Raw genomic sequence first — 22,065 nt, 5'->3', positions numbered from 1 at the left:
TTAGGATTAGCTTCTTCTGGAGCTCTCTGAATTTTGATCACTTGACAACTCTTAGGCCCCATACACACGAGAGAATTTATCCGGGAATACGGTCCAGCGGACCGTTTCCGCGGATAAATCCTCTCGAGGATTTCGGCGGATTTTCATGCGATGGAGTGTACACACCATCGCATTGAAATCCGCGCCGAAATCCTCTGGCGTTGACGTGTCGCGCCGTCGCCGCGATTATGACGCTGCGACGTGCGCGACGCTGTCATATAAGGAATTCCACGCATGCGTCTAATCATTACGACGCATGCGGGGGATCCCTTCGGACGGATGGATCCGGTGAGTCTATACAGACCAGCGGATCCATCCGTTGGGATGGATTCCAGCAGATGGATTTGTTTGGCATGTCAGCAAATATTCGATCTGCTGGAATCCATCCCAGGGGATAAATATCCGCGGAAACAGATCCGCTGGAGTGTACACACCATAGGATCTATCCACTGAAACCCATTTGCTGGGATTTTTCAGCGGATGGATTCTATCGTGTGTACGGGGCCTTAGCTGCAAAGGAAGTTAGTGCTTTAAGGCTTTTCTTTTCCATGCACTGTAATTACAGATATGAAAAGGGAGCATGTAGCTGTGTAACACCCAGCAGCACACCCTGACTGCAGGTCTTGTTTTGAGCAACACATCTTTTGTATTTGCTCAGGTGGCAAATTCCCCCCTTCCCACTAGTCCAATCCTCCCATGCTGTGATTATTGCTTCTGTTTAAAAAGCATTAGGCTCAGTTCACTAAGCTATAACTACTGAGAGATTCAGCAATCAGAGCCAATAAGAAGCAAAAAATGACAAAGCTGATAATAAAAATTGTTTTGGCAAATAACATTTGAAACTAACCTTGGTGAAATAACCTATTGTAAAGACATGCCCTGTCAAGTAAACATCTGTAGGTGCCTCTGTACAAAAGGGACAAAGGCGGCAATACCCTCATTGGCAGACGTTGAAGATTAATGCCTAACTGTCTTAGGGAATTGTTACATGTGTAAATGTTCTGTTTTAGGTGAAAAATTCTAAAGGATAACCAGATTTCAACTAAAAATGATATTGGAAACATGATTGCTTGTACTTATTACCCTTCCATCTCTTTTTTTTTTAACTGACAAAATTTTAAAAAAATGCTTCGCTCTCAAAAAGCAATTTTCTGCTCATGTGATTGAATACTTGCTTCCTCTAATAACTTTTCCAGTATTAGGCCTCATTCACACAGATGGATTGCTGTGTCCATGCAGCCACTGTGTCCTAATAGACTTAATTGGGCTGCCTGAACATAGCACCTTCAGTTTAGATGCCCTGTAAAAAAAAACACTCTCAGCAAATGGGCCTAAGCACCCATGTGAATGAGGCCTCATGGCCTTATGTCCTTTTTCTCCCCCTGTAAAAGCCATCCCGCATTTTTTAACCTGTCCTCCAGATAAATGAAGAAATATTTTTCATATCCCCGTAAACTCATAACAGGAGCTGCCAAGGTTTCCTCTCTGGCAGAGTCGGAAAGCTGGACCCAAGAGGACAACCTTCATCACGTCCTTTAGATGTGATTCATCCAGGGGCAGGGCCATCTTAATAGCATCATGGGCCCCTGGGCAATGTAATGCACTGGTGCCCCTACCAGCTTGCCCCAATTTACACACCTACTTTCAAGAAATAAAGTATAAATAGTTGATAGAATTAAACATATATTTATTAGTACTTTCAATAAAATCGATTTTACAAAAGGAAAGCATTCTATAGATAAAAGACTAGTCAACACAAAGGGCACAGTACAGGGGGTAATGCAGTTGGGCACAGTACAGGGGGGGCAGGAGGGAGCATTACTGGGATCAGGAGGGCAGAGAATATGTTCCTGGACACGACCATATCGGGACAGTTTAGTAAAAGCAAAAAAAAAAAAAAAAAGTAAAAAGCATGACTGTCCCAGCAAATCCGGGGCAGTTGGCAAGTATGATGTAATGCAAGATTATTGTGGGGCCCCCATGTACCTGGGGCCACTGGGCAGTGCCCAGGAGTGCCCTTGCATTAAGATGGCCCTGTCCAGGGGCAGTGCCTATTGGCAGTGAGAGGTATCAGCAGTGGCAATGCTGATAACCCTTCACCTCACCATACATAAGAACACAGATTCACAAGGCGAAAATGGAATGAATTCACTGCGAGTAAAATTTTATTGTCACAATGTTGAAAGATGGCCTGTGGATTGTCAAAATCACAAAGTATTTATTATATAACTGAAAGGGCTTTGACAAACATAATGGAGACAACTTTAAATAATAGTAAAGTTGCAACTTGGTGATTTTTTACTTTTTGTTTATAGTAAGAGTTTTTTTAAGCCGGATGCATTATTATGCACTAAATTTTGCTAAAATCTTTGCAGTGTATACAATTGACATAGAAAATGGCTGTTGTTTTTTTCCCTCAACAAAAGTTTAATTTTTAAATGTATTAGCATATGAGAATAGCAAGCATATAAAAATGTTTGAGCATTAAACTGATGCACAGGAACATTTTTATAAATCAAGAATGCATGGGGTGTTATGGATCACTACATTTCAAACAACTAATTGGATATGGCTCAGTTCATATTACAATGTATTTCAAATACAGCAGCAGCTCTCTTTGTAGCAATTACTGCTCTATGTGCTGTGCTCTTTTGCAGTAATCATGTACTGTATATTTGAAAAGTTCTTATTAACCAACCATACATGAAAGATAAACCAAAACTGGTAATATAATTTTTTGACATCTCCCATTAAATAAATACCCAAGCTACAGTCTTGTGCAGATAATACCTGTAATAAGCAATGTTTGAGCTCTGTGCACATTCAGAAGATATGCATTGTGAGGTCTAGGCACCTCTCTCTGGCAGCTTTGAGAAAGACTAATTATTAAAGAAGGTCCTGTGCTGTGATTATTCATAGAGCTCTATCAGACAAAAATGATGTGCAGTGTGCAGTAAACCATAGCAGACAATTCGATTTCAGTTCACTGAGGTCACATTACTTACAGAAGGACTCTGGTTGGCTATAAGTTACTGCATTATGCCTCTGTGCTGTTTACCTTATAAAAGTTAGCTTGTAAAGTTTTAAGACTAATACTTACTTTCAAGAGTGTAACTATAGCAATGGCAATTATACCATGATTTTAACAATACATTGTTGAAGGAAGGCCAAATGCCTAATGTGTGTTCTTCACAGTGAGGGTCATTTAGATACTGTGTGTTCCTTACTGGACACCAGTCAATGCGTCTGCATTTCAAATGAGCTCAGGCTAGATATAAAGTTCTAACCTAGACAAATGTTTGTATGTGAATGCAGAAAATTATGAAAAGTTTCATAATCCATAACTCCCACACTGTACAGTGCACAATTATAAATCTTTGTGTACAAGCCTGGCTGCCCAGAGGCAAGATGTTAAACTCCAAATATGCTATCTTTATTGTAAAATATGCGAGAATTATTTATATTGTGGTCTTTTTAAGTTGGTACTAATATTTATGTCCATTTTTGGTGTCTACGCATAGCAGAACAACAGCCAAGACCATTTTTCTAAATTTGGATCAATCATTAACTCAACACAGCTATGAGTGTTTGAAGATTTTGATCCTATTGGTGGGTGGGATGAGGAATGGGGTGGAATGGGGAAATATGAGGGGAGGGCTATGGCAGATAATATGAAGGTTCCTATGTTACAAACAACCATTGGAAATGGTACTATTTGTACTAAAATAAAAAATATGCAACATACGTTTGCAAAATGTGACAATTAATTAAAGTTTTGTTCACCAATGCCAGAAGTCTGCCAAGAAAATAGGTGGGTTGGAAGCTCTCTTGCATGAGGAGAGCTATGATCTAATTGGTATTGCTGAATCTTGGCTTCACTCTTCTCATGACTGGGCTATTACTATTCTTGGCTGTGCTCTCTTTTGGAAAGACAGAGTAAAACGGAGGGGTGGTGGAGACTGTCTCTATGTGAGAAGTGATCTCAAAGTGAGTGTGAAAGAGGACTTAGTTTATGGAGAGTGTGAGGAGTCTGAAGCATTATGTGTGAAATTGTACATCGGTGTGCGTTATCATTGGAGTTTGTTATAGACCTCCCAGTGTTAATGAGGAGGTGGAGACTCAGCTCCTTGCACAGATGGAAAGGGCTGCAAGGGCTGGGACAGTGATAATAATAGGGGATTTTAACTACCTGGAAATTCACTGGAGTATTGGCACGGCTGGGACAGTTGAAGGGCAAAAAAGTATAAACAATTGTATGGTCCAGTCTAAGAATGACGTTCTGCTGGACCTGGTAATCTCAAACCATGTAGAGCTTATTATCAATATTTATATAAAAGAACATCTGGGTAGCAGTGACCATAACATGATTTGATTAAATGTTAGCTGTAAGTAACAAACACATATACGAGAAAGATTAAAAAACGTATCTTTAATAGCTGGATTCAGAGAGATACGCCGACGTAACTCGGAATCTGCGCCGTCGTAAGTTTAAGTGTATTCTCAAACTGAGATACACTTAAACCTATCTAAGATACGACGACCTGCGCCGTCGTATCTTAGGGTGCAATTCTTTCGTTGGCCGCTAGGTGGCGCTTCCGTTGAGTTCGGCGTAGAATATGTAAATGACTAGATACGCCGATTCACGAACGTACGTGCGCCCGGCGCAGTAAAGATACGCCATTTCCGTAAGAGTTACGCCGCGTAAAGATAAAGCTGCCCCCTAGCTGGCCTAGTCAATGTTAAGTATGGCCGTCGTTCCCGCGTCGAAATTTGAAAAATATACGCCGTTTGCGTAAGTCGTCCGTTAATGGGGCTGTACGTCATTTACGTTCACGTCAAAACCAATACGTCCTTGCGGCGTACTTTGGAGCAATGCACACTGGGATATGTACACAGACGGCGCATGCGCCGTTCGTAAAAAACATCAATCACGTCGGGTCACCAATCATTTACATAAAACACGTCCCCCCATCCTCATTTGAATTAGGCGCGCTTACGCCGGCCACATTTACGCTACGCCGCCGTAAGTTAGGAGGCAAGTACTTTGTGAATACAGTACTTGCCGATCTAATTTACGGTGGCGTAGCGTAAATACGATACGCTATGCCGCCTTAAAGATGTGGCGCTCTCTCTGAATCCAGCTATAAGAGCGCAAACTTTTTAAGGCTGCTCTCCAAGACTAAGACTGGGAGAAAATATTGATTGGCATTAATGGACATAGAACAGAAATGAGAATTCTTCAAAAAGACTGTATGCAAACTCACTGCAAAGTATATTCCCATGGCCAATAAGTTTAAAAGGCTAAAAATAAAACGTGTGGCTCAAAGCCAAAATAAAAAATTGTCTATAAGTAATAATAAAATAACTTAAAAAATATAAAAATTAAGGAACACTATGATCGTTTAAATGCTACGAAGAATATAACAGAATATGTAAAAAGGAAATAAAGGATGCAAAAATTCAAAATGAATGGCAGATTGCAAAAGATAGTAAGACAAACCTCCAAAAATTATTCAAATATATTAATAGTAAAAAGGTCAGGTCTGAGCATGTAGGTCCTTTGCAAAATAATCTAGAGTGGGTGACTGGGGACAGCTCTGTTTATACAAAGGAGCATGGGAGAGCTCATGTCCATAATAGCCATGTTACACAATGGCTCAAAAGTGATATGGACCAGACATTTTTAGACAGAATAAAGGTGGATAAAGCACTTGGAGCAGATGTTGTTTCAAATTTTTAGGGACTCGTTAATGACTGGAGTGGTACCCCTGGATTGGCGTAGGGCCAATGTGGTGCCCATATTTAAACAGGGATCAATGTCTTTACCAAGTAACTATAAACAGAAGCTGTCCAACAAACCTTGAACAGACGGGTGGCTGTGGACGTGGTATACTTGGATATTACAAAAGCGTTAGACACAGCTCCCTGCACACAGCCAATATGTAAGGTAACGTTTACAGGCTTGTAAAGATCAATCACCTCGTCTGGAAAAGGCAGTTCAGTTTTGGGCACCATTTCTCAAAAAGGAAATTGGGGAACTAGAGAAAGTGCAGAGAAGGGCAACCAAACTAATAAGAGGTATGGAGGAGTTCAGCTATGAAGAAAGATTAGAGGAACTGAATTTATTCTTTCTTGTGAAGAGGAGATTAGGGAGGGATATGATCAACATGTACAAATACATAAGTGGTCCATATAGTGAACTTGGTGTTGAGTTATTCACTTTAAAGGACATCACAGAGGACAAGAGGTCACGTCTAGAGTAAAAAAGAGTTCATCTCCAAATACGGAAAGGTTTCTTTACAATAATACCTGTGAAAATGTGGAATAGACTCCATCCAGAGGTGGTTCTGGCCAGCTCAGTAGATTTCTTTAAAAAAGGCCCAGCTTATTTCCCAAATGTACATACTATAACTGGGTACTGACATTAATAGGTAAAGTTGATCCAGGGAAAATTCAATTGCCTCTCAGGGGATCAGGAAGGAATTTTTGGAACATGATTTGCTGGGGTTTTTCGCCTTCCTCTGGATCAACTGTGGTGAAGGATTGTGTATATGGGATTGCATTTTTTATTGGTTGAACTAGATGGACTTGTGTCTTTTTTCAACTTGATTAACTACCTGTCCTACATGTCCTAATTGGGTAAGATGCTATGACCAGCCCATGGCATCCGTTTGTATAGTCTGTATAGTCTGAGAGAGTGCAACTCACTTTGATTTTTAAGGCATAAAAATGGAGATCTGCAATCAGATCTTGGTTATGAGTTCCATCAATGATGGGGGGTATGATCTGTGAGTTCGAGCCAACCTCTGAAGCCAGAGAAATGCCTTTTCTGTAAGTTTTATACCTTTTACTTTCAATACTGTGGTGTATGTACTTAATACCTTCAGTTTTTTGTAAATTTCTTTACTTTTTCTATGAATTGCTTATCTAGAGATATTAAGGAAGAAGTATCACTAGAATTTTTAACTCTTAAATAATCATCCAGGGGACCCAGTGCACATAGCCCTTCATCCCATATAAATCTGAGCAATGTGGTCAGGCAGCTCACTGATATAAGCAGTTTTTGATTGCTTAAACAAATTCACAACTCCTATAGTGGTGTCCAGCTTTACGAGACTGTGATGGTAGTGTATCCTCAATGTGTACAGTGTGCACTGAGCACATGGGGCTCAAGGGAGATGGGACTCATTATGCTCTCACACACTACACAAATTGAGTATTCCTGTCAGCAAGAGCTGCCTGTGGTCTCTGATATCCCCCCTCCCCATCCAACAGAGGTTCCCTCCATTGCTGTTGTCATCATTTCCATCATTGGTTGCTAGGGTCCCCAGCATTCTAGCATTCAATAAAATGGGCCCCCAAAATGTATATGGGGATGGAACTTCCTTTGTGCAAAGCTGCTCCCATCCAGCTGCCACACTCTATGCTAAGGGGGGCACCTATGTAGGGGGAATATGATATAAGAGGGGACTCCTAATTTAGGAGACACTCTGATACAAGAGGGAACTCTGATCTAACTAGGACTCTAATGTAAAATGGGACTCTGATCTAAAGGAGCTTATGATCCTGGGGGGATCATTGTTGCCTCATGCATCATCTAGCTTCTATTACAAGGGCTTTCTAAATTTCAGGGAAACTTAGCTTAAAGTGGAGTTCCACCGAAAAGTTGAATTCTCGTTTATATGCTTCCTCCCTCCCTCTGGTGCCACATTTGCTACCTTTCAGGGGGATGGGGGGGAAGAGGGACCTGTTTTTGAAAGGTCTCCTTCCCCACTTCCAGAGACGGGCCATGGCCCCCTCTTGGACGTTCAGGCCCCCTCCTTCCCCCACTGCTGGGCCAGTTAGAAAGCGCAGCATGCTTCACGCATGTGTAGTAGGAAACTACTGGGTTCCCTTAACAGGAATGGTGGCGGCAGCACCCAGGAGTTGATCCAAAGATTGCGCAGGGTGACGAAATCGCAGGCTCCCTGGACAGTTAAGTGCCCTTATATTAAAAGTCAGCAGCCACAGTATTTGTAGCTGCTGACTTTTAATTTTTTTCACCCAGGCTGGACCTCCTCTTTACCAACTTCCCAGATTGACGGCCGGGAAGTGGTACTGTTATCCTGACTGGGCGTCATATGACGTCTAGCAGGATAACATGTCAACACGTGCTCGTGATTGGTGATTGTGAGTGTGGCATGTCAGTCTGACATGCCGCATCTCCGATCGTGATAAGAAGCCTCTGGCGAGGCTTCCTCCCCCCGTGATCAGCCGTGACCAATCACAGCTGATCATTGTGTGAACCAGGAAGTGCCGGTAACCAGCATTCCTTGGTTCGTGCTAACAGAAAGAGACGATCTGTGGCTCTTCCTGTCTGGGGGGGGGGGGGTATGTGCTGATAATCAGCACATTGATTATCAGCACAGCCCCATCACATGTGCCACCACAGCTGCCAAAAAGGTGCCCATCAGCTGCCAGTCAGTGTCCCATCAGAAACAGCTGTAGGTGCCCATCACAGTGCCAATCAGTATCCATATCAGTGCCAATTAGTGCCCACCACAGTGACAATCAGTGCCCATCACAGTGACAATCAGTGCCCTACAGTAACACCTGTCAGAACCACATCATTACCTCATCATCAGTGCTGCACATCAGTGTCACCTGTCAGTGCCAATCAGTACCGCCAATCAGTTCCAATCAGTGCTCATCACAGCCGCCTGTCAGTGCTCATCACAGCCGACTGTCAGTGCCCATCACAGCCGCTTGTCAGTACCCATTAGTACCTTCTGTCAGTGCCCATCAGTGCCGCCTATCAGTGCCCATCAGTGCTGCATATCAGTGCTGCCTATTGGTGCCCATCAGTGCTGCATATCAGTGCTGCCTATCAGTGCCCATCAATTCTACATATCAGTGCCTCCTCATCAGTGCCCATCAGTGCCACCTTATCAGTGCCCATCAGTGTCACCTCATCATTGCCCGTCAGTGAAGGAGAAAACAACATTTTATAACCAAAACAAAGAAAAACTTTTTTTTTTCCGATTTTTTTTGTTTTTTTAGCAAAAAAGAATAACCCCAGTGGTGATCAAATACCACCAGAAGAAAGCTCTATTTGTGGGAAGAAAATTCAAAGTGTGACAGCACTGAAACCTGAAAATTGTCCTGGGCAGGAAGGGGCGAAAGTACCTGGTATTGTAGTGGTTAAGCTGGCCATAAATAGTCACTTCTGGTTATTGTATTCTGACAGATGGCTGATTTGCTGTAGTCACTTTTTGGCTGTGGGTGTTGGAAAGGCTATCCATGGCTCGAATTGCAGCTGATTCACAAGAATTAGCGGAAATTGGTGCAACTGTACGACCAGCTTAAGCCTTCATTTGTTTAAATGCGAATATAGTTTAACTGGAGAGAGGTTTATGTGGGATAAAGTAGAAAGAGAGTACAGTCCCATGATTATGAGAGAGGACAAAGCATCCACGGCTGTTTGTTCTGAGAAAGTTTAGACTCCATTATGACTATGAACCTTGATTGAATAATACAACATCCATTAGAACATTCTACTGATTGATAACCTTGCTATATTTAACTGTGTGAATGAGTAAATAGATGAATTATGGCTTTGTTAGATACTTGAAGTAGAGTGTACATTCTAGAAAGTCAATTTGAATTCATGTGTATGTCTGTGTTAGAGCACTTTTTTGACAGTACAGTTTCATTATCCTCCTTATAACTTTCTGTAATTGGAACCTGTTTATATCTTTATAACAGTAATGATATGTTTCTTACACCTTTTATTTGTCTAACTGCCTATACTTTTTCATGACCACTGTAAAGGACCGGAGTATTACACCCAGTTTGTCATCAACATCTAATCCTTAATAAATATAATTTGGGAATTTTAATGCTATTTTAATCCTTTAACCAGGAGCTAGTTCATACATCAGGTGTCATAGAGGCTTTACCTAAAGGGTATATACCTAGCTGCTTGAACCTGCCATCAGCATGAGTCCTGGTCCTGATCAATGTTGCAGAGGTGCTGTCAGCAGCAGCTTCTTCAGGTACAACTAAATACAAATACTAAGAGCCGGTTCACACACAGGCGGCACGACTTTAGGGAAGATTCGGCAAGGCGATCTCAAGGCGACTTGAGAGGAAACTTGCAAAATGACTTCAGTATTGAAGTCAATGCAAGTCGCCCCGAGTCGCCCCCAAAGTCGTACAGGAACCTTTTTCTAAGTCGGAGCGACTTGCGTTGCTCCTATTAGAACGGTTCCATTGACTACTGTGGACCGCGACTTATCAGGCGGCTGAGTCGCCTGACAGGTCGCCCCAGTTTGAACCGGCTCTAAAGCAAGCTTGAGGCCGGGTTCACACTTGTCCGAAAAACGCTCCGACATTGGGAGCTCATGTCGCATGACGTGTGAAAATCAATGTTTCCCTATGGGAGCCATCTTAACTGGTCCGACACAAGTCGGTCCGTCTTTGAAAATGCTCCCTGTACTACTTTGGTCCAACTTTGATCCTACTTCAGCCCATTGAATATTACTGAAATCGGACCAAAGTAGGATCCTTGTCCTTACCATCCGACTTTTGACATCCGACATTGTGATTACAGCTGCAGTAAAAGGAATTTATATCACACTGGGATTGTTTTGATTGGTCAAAGGACAAGTCAGACTATCACAAAGTTGGATCAAAGTAGTATCCTGTTCATGAAAGTTGGATGGATGTAGGACCAATGTAGGATCAATGTAGGACTGATGTCGCAGAGCAAAGTAGGATGAAAGTTGTATGAATGTCGTGTAGTATCAGTGTGAACCCAGCCTGAAAGCTGAATTTTAGTTTAACCACTTCAAGCCTATTTTTAACACTTGTTGTTTACAAGTTAAAATTAGTATAATCAGAGAATAACATAAGCGGACTATGCAAAATTTTACGTCACCTGATATTTGCGCAGCAGTCTTTCAAACGCAATGTTTTTGGAGAAAAAAAAATGTTTTAGTTAAAAAAAATTAATTCAGTAAAGTTAGCCAATTCTTTTGCATGTTGTGAAAGATGATGTTACACCGAGTTAACTGAGTCAAACATGTTACGCTTTAAAATTGAACGCACAATGGTGACAAACTACAGTACTTAAAAATCTACATAGGTGACGTTTAAACATTTTTATCGATTACCAGTTTAAAGGTTCAGAGGAGGTCTTTTGCTAAATTGTTGCTCTCGCTCTAATGATCGTGGCGATACATCACATATTTACATTTGTGGGAGTGACTTACGTATGCGTTTGATGAGCAGACCTTAGCTGAGAAAGTGGTGGAATACAATGCTTCTCATCTATGACTAGTTGGAATACAGACTTCATGTCATACTCAGGTTTTTGCTTCTAGTCATCTTCTTGTTGGTAAGCCTGGACCCCTTAACCCTTTTCAATCCACTCCTTCATTTCTTTTACTCCCACTCCATTTTCCTCTCTCTCCCCTTCTCTCGCTCCTCTCACTACTCCTTGCTTTATCTCTCTCCTCTCACTCTCTCTACCCCACTCTTTACCCTGTCAATTGGTTGGGAGATTGATCATTTATGTTAGAGTTGCAAAAAAAAACTATTCTTTCCCATGCACCCCATTAACCCCGTTTCAAGTAAATTCACACTTAAAGTGTATTACCACTTTTGCAGCCAAATTGGGATAGCATGCACTTTATATTTGTTACATGTCCCCTATTACATAGAACAACTTAAAAACAATTTAACCACTTAAGCCCAGGACCATTTTGCTGGTCAAAGACCAGGCCACTTTTTCCGATTTGGCACTGCGTCGCTTTAACTGACAATTGCGCATTCGTGCGATGTGGCTCCCAAACAAAATCGACGTCCTTTTTTTTACCACAAATAGAGCTTTCTTTTGGTGGTATTTGATCACCTCTGTGGTTTTATTTTTTTGCGCTATAAACAAAAATAGAGCGACAATTTTGAAAAAAAATCAATATCTTTTACTTTTTGCTATAATAAATATCCCCCAAAAATATATAAAACATTTTTCCCCTCAATTTAGGCCGATACATATTCTTCTACATATTTTTTGGTAAAAAAAAACGCAATAAACATTTATTGATCGGTTTGTGCAAAAGTTATAGCGTCTGTTATAGCGTCTGTTAGAGACAGGGGTGCACCGCAAGGTAGTGAACCCAATAGCAGACTGCTGCGGATGGACAGAAAACGTGAGCCCAAGATTCCCCAGGGAGCAGAGTCTAAGGTCCAGCAGGTGTTCACCAGAGCCTCTAGTGGTGAGGATGACCTTCGCTGCAACTGAACTCAGGTCGCGGCCCCTGGAGTCCCCCAGGTCACGCTCCATAGGGAGAGAGGGGAAGCCACTCAGGACACAAGGGATAGTGATGGATAAGCCAAGGTCGGGGCAACAGGAAGACAAGGGTAACCAAGGGACAGGCCAAAGGTCAGGGGAACCTGGCAAACAGGAGTAGTCAGAGACGAGCCAAAATCGGTACACAGAAAGGTTAACCACTTAAGGACCGCCTAACCCCGATATACGTCGGCAGAATGGCATGGCTGGGCACAAGCACGTACCTGTACCTCCCCTTTAAGTGCCCAGCCTTTCCCATTCTTCACAATGGCACTGTCATTGATCGTCTGTTCCCTGATATAGGGAAAGGCGATCAATGACGTCACACGTCCAGCCCCGCCCCCCTACAGTTAGAAACACATATGAGGTCACACTTAACCCCTTCAGCGCCCCCTAGTGGTTAACTCCCAAACTGCAATTGTCATTTTCACAGTAAACAATGCATTTTTATAGCCGCCATAATGTCGCAGTAATTAAAAAAATCGCTGATCAGCTGACAGTTAAAGCGACGCAGTGCCAAATCGCAAAAAGGGCCTGGTCCTTTACCTGCATATTGGTCCGGGTGGTTAACGTAGCACACTGCAGAGAGTCACAAAAGCTAACAAACAAAGTTGAACAGCAAAGCAGACCTGCAGTGCACTTGTTAATATAGAGTTCCTGTGATGGCCTGGGGTGGAGGCATACAGGGAGGAGAGGTGATAAAAAGCAGCCAGAAAGAGAGTGAGGCCTCTAATGGACAAATGGAGGAGAAGGTAACCTGCCAGACATTATTGCATGTCCATGACAGTACCCTCCCTCTTACGAGGCCTCCCCCTTCCCCGCCTGGGCCCGGGTTTAGAGGGAAACTTCAGATGAAACTTTTTTAACAGACGAGGTGCAAAGACCTCAAATGCAGAGACCCAAGACTTCTTCTCAGGGCCAAACCCTTTGCAATGAACAAGGTACTGAAGAGCGCCTCTACAGAGTCGGGGATCCAGAACTTGACTGACCTCGTATTCCTGATTATCCTCACAGACCGGCGCCATGGTAGGGAGAAGACGAGAGAACTTATTGAGGACTAAAGGCTTCAGAAGGGCAACATGGAAGGAGTTAGCGATTTTGAGGCTTTTGGGAATCTGGAGTTTGAAACAAACAGGATTAAGTTCAGAAGTTATAGTGTATGGACCAATGAATCTTGGAGAAAACTTCAGAGAAGGAACTCGGAGCTTGATGTTCCTGGTGGAGAGCCAGACTTTGTCCCCTGGCTGAAGAGAAGGCGTTTTACGCCTGCGGCAGTCAGCAAACCCGAAGAATTTGTCGACAGCTGCCCGGAGGAAATCATGAACGTCACTCCAGATAGAATTGAAGGACTCCTGAGCTGAAGCCAAAGTTGAGGATGTCTTCCATAAACTGAGAAAAAGGGTGTTCTTTGCGAACTGGTATTTACATGATTGTTATGAGAAAATTCCGCCCACGAAAGTATAGAGGACCAATCGTCATGATGAGCGGAGACTAAGGTGTGAAAAAAAACCTCTAACTCCTGATTAACCCTCTCTGTCTGCCCATTGGATTGACAAAAAACACGATAATTGAGCGCACTCCCTATAAATATCTACATGAACAATACCTGGAATAGGGGAGGGGGGGGGGGGGGGAAATGGAAAGGGGATGGGATAAAAAAAAGTTCAATGAAATGGTCTATGGAAATACACTAGTCCAATTCAATAATGTCCATAGCACTATATTAGTAATGCTTTGCTTTGATGGCAGCCAGTTAGCAGATGAAGCAATCTGTAGAAGGACAAGAAGAAACACAATGCAGCGCCTTCTAAGCGTAGCAAGTAAGTTTAATGTAGAGAAAATGGTTGAAACATATAAAAAACCTACTCACATTCCAGATGTAGGTAAAAGCATGGAAATATAGGGTGTATCATCCGCGGGACTCCCGGAGACAACGATGTGTCCTTGTGCAGACATATGGAGCTGTCCTTGCTAGTATACAGCGGCGGCGGCAGGAACCAAAAGCCCTCGGAACTGTCGAGAAGGGATCAGGTCTCCACTGTGTGCTGCGTGTTGGACGTCACTTCCGGGCGCGGGAGGTGCGCGCGTTCGAGACTTTCAAGTCTCTTCATCAGGCTTAGCGGTGGCCATTTTACTGAAGGGCAATATAGCCATTAGTCGGCCCGCCCATTGTATTCTTATTGGCAGAATCCTAATTGTGGAACAGAAGATGCCGCCCACTAGACTAACACGTAAAAAAACAGGAACAATACAAAATATGTTGGTGAAGAACCATATTTAACAAAAATTATTAATAATATTGTGATAGAGCAATATAATAAAAAAAGAAGCTCTATAGCCATGCATAAAGGGTTTTAGATAGGAAAAGATAAAAGGGATACACACAATTGCTGCATGCGAGGCACCCTGATATGGGTATCATTTCATTATAAACCTACTATATTAACCTCATATAGACAAGTGACATGATGTACGTGTACAGAATGCACATAATACTCTATGCGATAATGCTCAAATGAGCTGGTAATATTATTATCGCTACATAACCATAATATAAATCAGATTGGTTAATAATTTAAAATATTACAATTTTTTGATAAAAATATTAAAATATTAAAATGGCTAAGAGAGACTATGATGTTGACGTCATCAAAAATCTCAAATTAGACAATACCATAATAGGCAATATTCTAAAAGATGACATGTTATAAGATAAGTGACTGTATAAAAATGTATTATGATATGTAGAGTATTTTGAAAACTACTCTAGAGAAAAATATAGATATACATATATGCGTATCTAGACACACATACATATACTATATTAAAAGGATTGTTATCTCAACCAGATGTCTTGAAATAAAGGAAGACATGTTCATAATAAAATATTGATCTCTATACCCTCGTTTAAGCCACCAGGTGAAAGACTATCGAGGGTATATATCCAGTAATTCTCCCTCTCGCATAAGCGCTTATAGCGTTCAGCTGAGGGGAGAAATCTGGATATGGCTTCAAGGACCCATACACGAAGTCCCTCGGGAGACTGGTCATGATGCTCCTTAAAGTGGCGGGCTACACTGTACTTGTCTAATCCCTTCTCGACAGTGTTTCTTTTGAGCATTATCACATAGAGTATTATGTGCATTCTGTACACGTGCATCATGTCACTTGTCTATATGAGCTAAGCCTGATGAAGAGACTTGAAAGTCTCGAACGTGCGCACCTCCCGCGCTCAGAAGTGACGTCCAACACGCAGCACACAGTGGAGACCGGATCCCTTCACGACAGTTCCGAGGGCTTTTGGTTCCTGCCGCCGCCGCTGTATACTAGCAAGGACAGCTCCATATGTCTGCACGAGGACACATCGTTGTCTCCGGGAGTCCCGCGGATGATACACCCTATATTTCCATGCTTTTACCTACATCTGGAATGTGAGTAGGTTTTTTATATGTTTCAACCATTTTCTCTACATTAAACTTACTTGCTACGCTTAGAAGGCGCTGCATTGTGTTTCTTCTTGCCCATTGGATTGAGGATGGTAAGAAGAGGAAAAATCCAAGGCAATATTGAGGGATTTGCAAATGGCTCTCCAGAAGCGAGACGTAAATTGAACACCCCTGTCGGAAACAATATGAGAAGGAACCCCATGGAGGCGGAAAATTTCTCGAATAAAAATGGGAACCAAGGCAGGAGCAGAAGGAAGACCAGGAAGGGTGGAGAACTGATCGACTACCACCCAAATGACCGTATTACCATCAGACAGTGGGAGATCTTTGATAAAATCCATGACAATATGAGTCCAGGGCTCCTTGGGAATGGGTAAGGGCATGAGGAGACCAGCAGGAGCTTGTGTGGAGGATTTAGACTGAGCACAGACATGACAAGCCTTGACATAGGCCCCATACACACGATAGAATCCATCCGGTGAAAAATCCCAGCGAATGGGTTTCAGCGGATAGATCCTATGGTGTGTACACTCCAGCGGATCTGTTTCCGCGGATATTTATCCCCTGGGATGGATTTCCAGCGGATAAATATTTGATGACATGCTATCAAATCTATCCGCTGGAATCCATCCCAATGGATGAATCCGCTGGTCTGTACAGAATCACCGGATCCATCCGTCCGAAGGGATCCCCGGCATGCGTCGTAATGATTCGACGCATGCGTGGAATTCCTTAAATGACAGCGTCGCGCACGTCGCAGCGTCATAATCGCGGCGACGGCGCGACACGTCATCGCCAGAGGATTTCAGCGCAGATTTCGATTCGATGGTGAGTACACTCCATCGCATGGAAATCCGCGCAAATCCTCGAGAGGATTTATCCGCGGATACGGTCCGCTGGACCGTATCCGCGGATAAATCCTCTTGTGTGTATGGGGCCATAGTCTTTGACCTCCGAGCGGAGATTAGGCCACCAGTAGTGACGACTGATGAGTAAGAAGGAATGGAGGAATCCAGCGTGGCCCGCCACCTTGGAATCATGTCCCCAATGAAGGATCTTAGCTCTTGGGATGATCGGCTCAGGTTCAGGAGTGGACTCCTCGTCCAAAGTGTCAAAGGACCTAGAGAGCGTATCAGCCCGACCATTGCAGGAACCAGGTTTGTACGTAATCGTGAAATTAAAATGGGAAAAGAAGAGACTCCACCTGGCCTGTCTGGGATTCAGACGTTTAGCATTCTGTAGGTACTGTAAATTCTTGTGATCGGTGAAGATTGTTATGGAGTGAGGGGAACCCTCCAAAAGATGACGCCACTCTTCTTGCGCCAATTTGATTGCGAGAAGTTCCCGGTCGCGATGGCATAATTTCTCTCTGCCTGGGAATTTTTTGGGGAAAAGAACGCACATGGTTGACGTCTCTTCTCAAAGAGTTGAAGAAGCACCGCTCCCACCCCCACTGAAGAAGTGTCCACTTCAATAAAGAATGCATCCCCAGGATTTGGTCTCCTCAAGAGAGGTCCAGAGACAAAGGCCTGTTTCAGATCGTGAAACGCAGAGACAGCTTTGGGGAGAAAGTCTTTGGCATTAGCACCCTTCTTGGTCAAATCGATAATAGGCGCGGCAATGGAAGACTAATTCCTTATGAACTGCCTATAATAATTTGTGAAGCCAAGAAAGTGCTGTGTGGCCTTGAGGCTAGCAGGAAGAGGCCAGTTGGTAATGGCTAAGACCTTCCCAGGATGCATACGAAGACCCAAACTTGAAACAAAGCATCCCAGAAATAGGACATCAGAACATTCAAAGGAACATTTCTCCAGCTTGGCATAGAGATTATTCTCTCTAAGGCGCTGGAGTACAGTGCGGACATGGTTTCTGTGGACACGCAGATTTTCCGAAAAGATAAGAATGTCATCCAGATAGATGACAACAAACTGGTACAGCAGGTCCCTGAAGATTTAATTGACAACGTTTTGAAACACGGCTGGGGCATTATACAACCCAAAAGGCATGACCAGGTATTCGTAATGGCCGTCTCGAGTGTTAAACGCGGTCTTCCATTTATCATCTTCTCGTATTCTAATGAGGTTGTACGCCCCTCTGAGATCCAACTTGGTGAAAATGGAGGCACTCTTCAACCTATCGAATAGCTCAGATATTAAGGGTAAGGGGTATCGATTTTTAATAGTAACAGCATTTAAACCTTGATAATCGATGCAGGGTCTCAAGGTATCATCCTTCTTGGCAACAAAAAAGAACCCTGCTCCTGCAGGCGATGAGGATTTCCGGATGAAACCTCTCTCAAGATTCTCAGCGACATACTCAGACATGGCCTGGGTCTCTGGGATGGACAAAGGGTAGGTACGACCCCTGGGCAGAGTTGCTTCGGGAACAAGGTCAATGGCACAGTCAAAAGACCTGTGGGGATGAAGCACCTCAGCTGATTTCTTACAGAACACATTATGGTAATCGCTGTATCCAGTGGGAAGATCAGAAGATACCGATGTGGTAGCAACCGGAAGTCTCTCCTTGGGGATCACCTTGGAAAGACATGACGAGAAACATGAGGGACCCCAAGCCAGGATCTGCCCAGAGACCCAGTCCACATGGGGAGAGTGGAGCTGTAGCCAAGGAAGGCCCAATACAATAGGGGTAGAGGCTTTGGGTAGGATGAGACAGGATATCCACTCCTGGTGGACAATCCCTACCGACATCCTAATAGGTAGTGTCTGGAAGCGAATAGGGCCCCCTGGGAGAACAGTGCCATCAATTGCCGAGACTACCAACGGCGTAGTGAGGGGTGAGCTTCATAGAAGAAGCAGTTCTCCAGTCCATAAAGTTGCCGGCAGCCCCGGAATCCAGATATGCAAGGGTCGATTGGGGAGAAGTGCTTACATGAAGGGACACCGGAAGAAGAAGACGGGAAGGTGATGTTTCTGGGTCCAATACTCCACCTTCTAAATGTATTAGACCCAAGCGTTTCCTGGGCGAATCGAGCAGGAGTCACGAAAATGGCCCTTGCCTCCACAATAGAGGCACAAGCTCAGAGTTCTGCGCCTAGCTTGTTCTTCTGGTTTTTTTTCCCCCCATTTCAGACTCCACCGACCACGAGACTTGCTCACAATCAAATTGCTTGTTATGTCTCTATCTAGGCTTTGCATCATTTGTGGGTACTTTATTTTTTTTTTATTTTTTTTAATATATAATTTATGCTTTATAAAGCTCCATATATAACAGAGAACCAGTATGTATTTTGTTTGCTTATACAGAGCTTTAAACTTTTCTTCCTTAATTATTGTATCCCTTCCCCCCGTCCCCTTCCCGCCCCCCTCCTACCCCTCCCCCCGGGACTCCAGTTACCTTTCTATATTATCTGGTTAATTTTATTTTCGATCTTATTATATATATAAAAAAAATTGTATTGTAACAATCCTTAAGGGCATGAGACAAGGTCTTATAAGGTCCTATGCACCCATCAAATCCGCAAACGTCATTGAATGTTTGAACTCTATCCTATTCTTCGGGGGTTAGTCTGGTCCGGTCCAGCTGCATAGGTTCCTCAGCAGGCAGAGGATGCTCCATGGGATGAAGTGAGGGGAGCTCAGACTGGCTAGGGCCTAGGGAGTGTTGGTGTCTTTTTTCTATGGACCTCTCCTGAAAACGAATATCGATCTGGTTGCATAAGGAGATGACATCGTCCACCATCCAGGGATGGTTCTTCCCGCTAATTCGTCTTTCACTCGGTCAGAGAGGCCTTGTAAAAAGGTAGCGACCAGGGCCTCATTGTTCCAGCTCAATTCAGCAGAGAGGATACGGAACTGAAGAGCATATTGTCCCACTGAACGGGATTCTTGGCAGAGACGTAAAAGAGCACTAGCCACTGAAGAAACCTGAGCCGGCTCCTTGAAGATGTTACGAATGAGCTTCAAGAAATTGGAAAGGCTGGAAACTACCGGATCATTCTTCTCCAATAGGGGGGCAGCCCAGGCTAAGGCTTCACCGGAAAGGAGGGAAATAATATAGGCTACCTTTGCCCGATCAGACAGGAAGTTTTGAGGCTGAAGCTCAAAATTAATGGTGCATTGGCAAAGAAAACCCCTGCAGGCCTTGGAGTCTCCAGAAAAACGTATTGGAGATGGTAGTTTTACTGAATGCGACTCTGCGACTGGTGCGACAGGCGCAGCCACTGGTTGTACTTGGGGTTGCGTATTCGGGGGTTCCCAACGAGGTCTGAAGCTGTTCAAAGCGGGAAGCCAGATCCTGTAGGAATCGCATCACCTGAGTCTGATTAGCTTCTTGAGTCTCGAGTCTGCGAACTATGCCCTGTAATGGATCGACTGCGGGAGTGGTACGTCGGCTGGGTTCATGGCTGTTCAAACTGTCAGGTCACCTGTTGGAGACAGGGGTGCACCGCAAGGTAGTGAACCCAATAGCAGACTGCTGCGGATGGACAGGAAACGCGAGCCCAAGATTCCCCAGGATGCGGAGTCTAAGGTCCAGCAGGTGTTCACCAGAGCCTCTAGCGGCGAGGATGGCCTTCGCTGCAACTAAACCCAGGTCGCGGCCCCTGGAGTCCCCCAGGTCACGCTCTGTAGGGAGAGAGGGGAAGCAGCCACTCAGGACACAAGGGATAGTGATGGGTAAGCCAGGGTCGGGGCAACAGGCAGACGAGGGTAACCAAGGGACCGGCCAAAGGTCAGGGTAACCGGCAAACAGGAGTAGTCAGAGACAAGCCAAAATCGGTACACAGAAAGGTTAACGTAGCACACTGCAAACAGGAACACAAGCTAACAAACAAAGTTGAACAGCAAAGCACACCTGCAGTTAGGGTTGCCACCTCATCCCTTTAAAACCTAACACATATGAATAACACAGGTTATGAGGCTAATTTAATGCAGGTAAGGCACCAAATGAGTCTAATTACCACCTTAATTAGCCACAGAACCTGTGTAATTAATATGTGTTTGGTTTTAAAGGGATGAGGTGGAAACCCTACCTGCAGTGCACTAGTTTAATATAGAGTTCCTGTGATGGCCTGGGGTGGAGCCCCAGGAGAGGTGATAAAAGGCAGCCAGAAAGAGAGTCAGGCCTCTAATGGACACATGAAGGAGAAGGTAAGCTGCCAGACATTATTGCATGTCCATGACAGTCTGCAAAATAGGGAATAGTTTTATGGCATTTTTATTAATATATATATTTATTTTTTACTAGTAATGGTGGCGATCAGCTATTTTTATCGTGACTGCAACATTATGGCGGACACAACGGACACTTTTGACACATTTTTGGGACCATTGTCATTTTTACAGCGATCAGTGCTAAAAAATTCACTGATTAATGTGAAAATTACACTGGCAGTGAAGGGGTTAACCACTAGGTTTAAGTGTGTCTAGGGATGTGTTCTAACTGTGGGGGGGCTATGTGTGACATGACAGTGATCACAGCTTCCGATTACAGGAAGCTGTGTACACTGTCCTGTCACTGATGTTTTTTTTATTCTCAGTTCTGATTATGCATTTACCGATGGCTCCCACTCCATTTATTTTCAATAATTCAATTAAGTTTGTTTTCTTTTGAACTTTTTTGATCAATACGATTTCGTGTTAGACATTACCTTGAGGGTCCTTTAATTTTGCAGTATTTCAACAGAGAAACCTCACCTTCTCTACAGACTCATACATTAATCGCTCTAAAGTTCACACATTGACAATGACGTTACAATATTCTTTGGATTTACCAACAACTATGTATTACAGATAGATTTGATTGTTTAGGTAGGTCCTTATATTACATTTCATGTATTTCTTTTGTAATCTAAAGTTGATTGTACGATGTACCAGGATTGTATGGTGAGATTGTAATATGCAGAATTAGTAATTAGTAACACTACTATATAACACATTATTCTAGTATAATCCATTTACTGGCAAGGACTAGGAATTTTGGTGAGGCCAGAGTCTGACTTTACAATTTTAATGCTTCATAGGTTGGATTTATTATATAGTGTGCCCTGGGCTGAACACACTACCAAATTTTGAATACATGTATGTAAACTGAACACAGAAAAAAACATATATCATATAAAAATTGCATAGCCCCATTGATAAATAACAGACACATATAGTTTTTAGTAGACATTAGCTCATTCAATTCGTATCTTCTTTCTCAATACATTTTCCCCACCCTATCACCACTTCTTCTATATGAATAACATAATACTTAAGGTTTTAAGAGTATAGCAACAGGCATTTTTTT

General features: G+C 43.2%; 1 protein-coding gene across 1 annotated transcript in view; it reads right to left on the bottom strand.

Moving 5' to 3' along the window:
* Window positions 1-22,065, bottom strand: part of GRM1 (glutamate metabotropic receptor 1) — a 442,426-nt gene that overhangs the window by 76,157 nt on the left and 344,204 nt on the right. The gene's annotated exons all lie outside the window — the stretch shown is intronic.

Source organism: Rana temporaria, chromosome 4 (genome assembly GCF_905171775.1).
Source record: "Rana temporaria chromosome 4, aRanTem1.1, whole genome shotgun sequence".
In the NCBI taxonomy this organism is placed as follows: Eukaryota; Metazoa; Chordata; class Amphibia; order Anura; family Ranidae; genus Rana; species Rana temporaria.
This window is presented reverse-complemented; position numbering and strand designations above follow the sequence as displayed.